At 39.8% G+C, this 5,717-nt stretch overlaps 1 long non-coding RNA gene across 1 annotated transcript in view; it reads left to right on the top strand.

Annotated features, from left to right (window-relative positions):
- LOC118477231 overlaps positions 1-5,683 on the top strand; it is a 110,738-nt gene extending 105,055 nt beyond the window's left edge. The window contains exon 3 of the long non-coding RNA XR_004858230.1: positions 5,036-5,683. This is a non-coding gene — a long non-coding RNA (uncharacterized LOC118477231). The remainder of the gene's footprint in view (positions 1-5,035) is intronic.
- The last annotated feature ends 34 nt before the right edge of the window (positions 5,684-5,717 follow it).

Here is a 5,717-nt window from a genome sequence, read left to right as displayed (position 1 = left end):
TTAAATCACCAAACCTGGACCACGTGAAGTTTTCTAGGTTACGTGGTGCTAGATAATATGTTTTCCTCTTTGTTTTATATTAAAATATTTGCTTTTGTCACGACCGTTAACTTTTAACACGTAAACAATGACGAAGACTTAAGAAATTGAAATGTTTAATGTGTCCCGAGCGCTCATATGACCTTATGCAGTTGCGAGAGCCGTAAAACACTTTACAAAAACAAACAAGACATTGAAAGCATTTTCTAACAGGTATGACCTCTGGGTGGGTAAAGGGAATTGAACAACACAGAGGAGTGACCTAGATTACAAGGTGCCACAGGGACTGTGAATTGCATAGAAAAAAAAAAAGCTCTATGAGTCATTTTACAACACTATTGCTGCGAGAACTGATGGAAAGAATGAGGAAAAAATCTAATCGAGGAAGCTAAAATACAATTTGGCTTTGTACATGATAAAGATAACGGAAATGTTACATTAACCCTAACAATGCAAATAGAAAGATGTACTGACGCACAATAGCTAAAAACAAGTTCAATAAAAAATGAAAAGAATTAATACAATCGTCTCAATGACTATGAAAAGAACAGTTCTAAAAGGATTTTTGTGTGCTCAACCCTCTTATATACGGCTTTGAATGCTGGACACTTACCAAAGACAGTGAACATAAACTCGAAGCAACTGAAATATGGTTTTTTAGGAGATTGTTGTTATGGAAGGAAAAGAAATCAAATGAGGTAGTACCGAAAGTGGGCCACATGGGAGGGGGGTGGGGAGGGAATTCACAAAGAAAAAAAATAATTAGGAAGAGAAGAACGCTGTTTTGGGGATAGTCAAATCGATATAAAGACCATGGGCGTCATATTGTACTTATAGAAATAACGTAGTCAGATAACACGATCACTGCAGTCTGTGGTGTAGCGGTTAGGTGCTTGGCTGTTGCACGCAGGAGACCTGATTCCGAGGCTCGAGTGAGGAAAATATTTTATCGAGTATCTCGGTCTTTTGGCTGGGATGTTGTATCCCCCTCTGCTTGGGTTGGCCCTCACATACAGGGTCGGAAACCCGCCTTCTAAATATTCTGAAGTGTGTCTTTTGGTCGCGTAGAAACACCTACATCCAAAAAGCACTCTCCTGCAAGGTTTCTAAACAGAGATGTCCGTCAAAACAGCAGGTACACCAAAGAGTGAATCCTGGTGAGCATTTTAAGCTAAATGGTCTTGCATTTTAAGTTTCTCCAACTTCCCTCTTAAGCTTTTTTTTTTTTTTACTGTTGGGGGCTCCATTGACTCAAATAACTCATGGTATCCCTCTAGCGGAACGATTCAAGAAAAGCAACGAAATTTATTGCTTTTACCAAGTGTTTTTAGATTTCTTTCATACTCAGTTAGGCGTTTCAAGAATGACCCTCATATTCACTTACTGAAGGCGTTCTCATTGGAGGACCATGAACACACGGATGCAGAGCTTTGGGCATACTTCATCAGAGATTGGGAGGACATTGAGGAAGGGAGGCGTGGAGGGGGGGGGGCTTAGTCTTGTTCTAATTTAATGTAAGAAAAATGTGCCATATTCCCTATTATACAAACCAAATGGAATCAATCAATTTTTATTGGTACGTAAACTATACACAAATATCTAACATGGTTGCAACCCAAGGCATGATTTCCTGCTGTTGTGAAATGAAATCAATAACAATTTGTTGACTTTTTGTCTGTCCGCGGTGAAAACGGGACAAAAACAAATTGCTCAATCTCCTCACGTCTTTGCATGTGGGTCTAAAAGTTCGATGACCAACAGAATCTAAAAGCCCATTAACAAAGTCTCTACGACTAAGGTTCCAAAAATTTTTCTTTGATGTTAGTCGAAAGCGGGCCAAAATATAATGTGGTATTTACAACATACTCCTAATATATAAAAAAAGTTAACGTATTTTTTATTTAACTCATAATTTTAACGCAGACCTTGGAAACATAGGTCCAGCAGACAGGTTGATACTTTTTGAGACGTCTTGGCGGTCTTTGAAGGAAACCAGGTCACTCTAAAATGTGAGCACAGGGTGCTGTCGTTGTCATATGATGAACAATTTGTTGGCTATTTTAGTGTAAATCCTTTGTTGTAGTAATCTTGTGTGTGAACCCAAAGGGCGGTCTTTGATATACGGCCCAAATAACAAAACATTTAGAATTACAGGATCAATATAAAAAAAAAGTTTGGTGCTGGACTACATGGGGGGGGGGGGGGGGATAGTTGGAGGGTGTCACTGGAAGGTGCTACTTCTTTACTTTCCCTCTGTTGTTTCTGTCTGTCTGTCTTACTTTTTCCATACACTTAAAGACCATTGTGGGTGGTTGGCAGGTGCTCTGGTGTGGTTTGCCTCTTCTTTCCTGTCAAATATCTATCGTCCTTATCTTCCCTTATTTTTATGCTTGTTACTCTCTTGTAACACCTCTAGATCTAATCTTCTGGCGCTCATATGCCCTTATGCAGTTACGAGCGCCGTAAAACCTCTACTAATACTAAAACTAAAAAGGACCATTATTGTGCCCATGGGCTCCTCTTTACTCAAACAAAATGGCCTACTGGAGTGCGGTGCAAAGCAACATGAACATAAGTAAGTAAATATAAATGAGCCAGATTTGTTAAAATAGACGAATGTGAACAAGCTATAATTACGATCCCTGATCCGTGTGAGGCTATCATAGGACTCACAATAGGCTGGTAGTAACAATTGTATAGCAGTTCAGATTCCTCTCCTGTAGCTTAAGTTGCAGGGTACGTGCAATGATCCACAAGGTCACGTGCAATGATCCACAAGGTCAGCTAGTCGCATCTGACTGATCAGATAGGCGCAGCGAATTGAAGTGTGCACGTCTGACTGCAGTTAACAAGCTCTGAGTTTGAGCATTAATAGTATTATGTATAAGAAAGATAATACGCCACACAACATTTTCTTTCCCAAAAAGCCAACAAAACAAAACAAAAAAAATCCCCAAAATAAATGCAAAACAAACCCTATTAAAAACTTCCACAATCCCCCTCCCCCTCCCCCTAATCAGATTGTTCTGTTTCATTTATATCATAGATAATGTGATATTACTGGATCAAGGGAAGTAACAAATAAAAAGGAAACTGAGAAAGAAGACTTCGTGTTTCCGTGTCAGAAAACTGACTACGGCTTTTAAGAGTTTGAATGGCATCCTGGGTTACACAGTTAATGGACACAACAAATCTGAATTAAAAGAAACATTGATTTCGTTGTCTAAAGTTCAGTTTCAAAGAACACACAATAGAGAACTCCAGCTGCAGTTAAATTCGCTTGGGAAACATAATAATTTGATGAGAGTAAGATTTTTCCTTGCCACGCAAATGTTTCTAAATGTTTCAAAGCAAATTAGTCATCATTCCAGTCCACCCTCACGTGGATTGTAAATCCTAAACCTGGTAATTAAGTATTCTGTGTCGCACAGTATTGATTTGTATCTTTTCTCTCCGTAAAAAACAAAACAATTGAAATCCTCTTCATCTGCTGTCTGGTGGAAGTAATTTTTTCTGACGAACGGGAAGAACGGTATTTCAGTCTTAAACTGTAACAGAAAAATTACACTGATTTGTTAAGAGTCGGGGTTTGAGTCTCGGGTGGCTCTAACTTTTCTTTACTTCCCAGAAACATGTTTCTCGTCAAAGTAGTTATCTGGAGAGGACGGATGTAGAAAAAAGGGGAGGAAGGGTGGCTACAACTCAAAGGGTGGAAATTCAGTCAAAAGGGTTGGCACGGATACATAGACATTTTAAGAATCTGCAAGATCCTTCATCCGGAAGAATAGGGGGTAAATAAAGTGCAGGACTTTGTATATCAAAGTCCTTATTACCACTGTTTGTTATACAAATATATTGCAAGAATAAATCGTGCTTTTCTCGCTTTATTTCTGTGTTCTCCAATACGTTTCTATAGAATAGTAGGGACTAGAAGAATGGCAAAGTCCAGGTTACACTTCAAACATTTTGCCATTTGGAATTCTCATGAAAGGCTTAGACATCATTTGTCTCCATGGAAACTCGTACGATTTGAAATGTTTAAAATTGCAATGTAATGTCAACTACGCAATTAACTGGCATGCGAAATATCAACGATTTTTTGCCCGAGCCTGCGGCTGCCTCTCTTTTTAAAAAAAAGCAATTGTATCTTTATCGATGATGGATTTTGCAACTTCTAGGAATAACCTTCTTCTTTACCTGGATCAGACATAAATTTCCTCTTCAGTATAATTGCTGTATTACGATGGCTGATATCCTGATGCTTCATCAAGTCCAAAGCGCAACTATAAGTAATCGTTTTAAAATTGTTGTAGGTGGATTGAAACTGCGCGAATCTTTTACCTGGCGTCTTATTCCTCTCGTGTTCTCGAAACGGTGTCAGATTTCCGAGTAAGGAGAACATTGAATGGAATATATTATCTTCATTTCTTTTTAAATGCTGTTTCCCTCTCAGCCTGGGATGGCCCTTGCAGGTAGAGTTAGACGCCAGCCTCCTACATGATCTAAATTCTTTCAACGTAAAAACATAGATCTTAAAACAACAACAACTACAACAAACAAACTGAATCTGTATCCAAATGCAAGAGGGTAGAGATGGATAGTGGGGAATCGGGGAACTTAAACGATTGCTGTGAGACCGTTTTGACAAAGACTCAGCCATGCAATCTTCTTATGTTTTTATGTCTTGACAAAGACTGCAGGATGTCACCTTGAAAATCCATGTACTAATTTGGTTCCACTCTTCCCGGTAAAAGGGAGGACCAGGGTCTCTCCAAAAATTCACCCAGTGGTGTTGTGTGAAGATTGTTTTGTTTTTAAACCTCCTCTTCTTGTTCTGCCCTTCATTGCTCCTGGGTGACAACCCAAACCCTAAAATGTCTTGTCTATAACACTCTCTTTTTAAGCGCAACGCACGATACTTAATTTTGTAATATAGTAGAAAACATGTCCATGATTTTATTGTCAGAAACGTTATTTATTTATTTTTTGTTCCCAGGTGTGGATCTGTGGTAATCAGCAATTCTAACATGCCCACCTGACGACCAGAGCGCTGTCGACAACTGTCAAGAAAAATAATTCATTAACCCCATTTCTGAACGCCGTCATCTCTTCACGAAAATGGATGAGAAACAAGCCTTCAATCATCATCGACATGCACAATGTGGCCCAAGCAACAGCATCGCACCAGCGGACACGTTTGGTAACATGGATCTATAACAACCACCGTCCCCTGCTTTCATTTCGCTTGGAGCCACATGTCCAAAAACGGAAAACGGAATGGGGAACTAGTTTAGACTGCGGACTTGCACTAAATCACACTGGGCCCGACAGCCTTGCCTTCCACGGGCTGCCCCCGGAATGTACCTCATTCTAGATAAAACGTCATTACACCGGGCGCCCGTCTTTTCCACTCGATGAAAGGTCACAGATCGGCACTCCCCCGTTCGGAGAGGAAGATTAGGAAGTAATTGTATTTACAATAAAATCGGAGAAGAGTCTCGTAGCGTGCCTGCCTGTGGTGTTGTTATTGGGAATTTCGCTTGAGAACACTGGAAAAGAAAGGGGAAAAAGAAGGAAAATAGAGGTGTAGAAAACAAATTCAAGTCTTCAGACACTCATATCCTCTGTTTCTCAGCTCTCTATATCCAATCATCACACTTTGTAACGCACCTCCCCCC

Source organism: Aplysia californica, unplaced genomic scaffold, assembly GCF_000002075.1.
Source record: "Aplysia californica isolate F4 #8 unplaced genomic scaffold, AplCal3.0 scaffold00045, whole genome shotgun sequence".
NCBI lineage: Eukaryota > Metazoa > Mollusca > Gastropoda > Aplysiida > Aplysiidae > Aplysia > Aplysia californica.
This window is presented reverse-complemented; position numbering and strand designations above follow the sequence as displayed.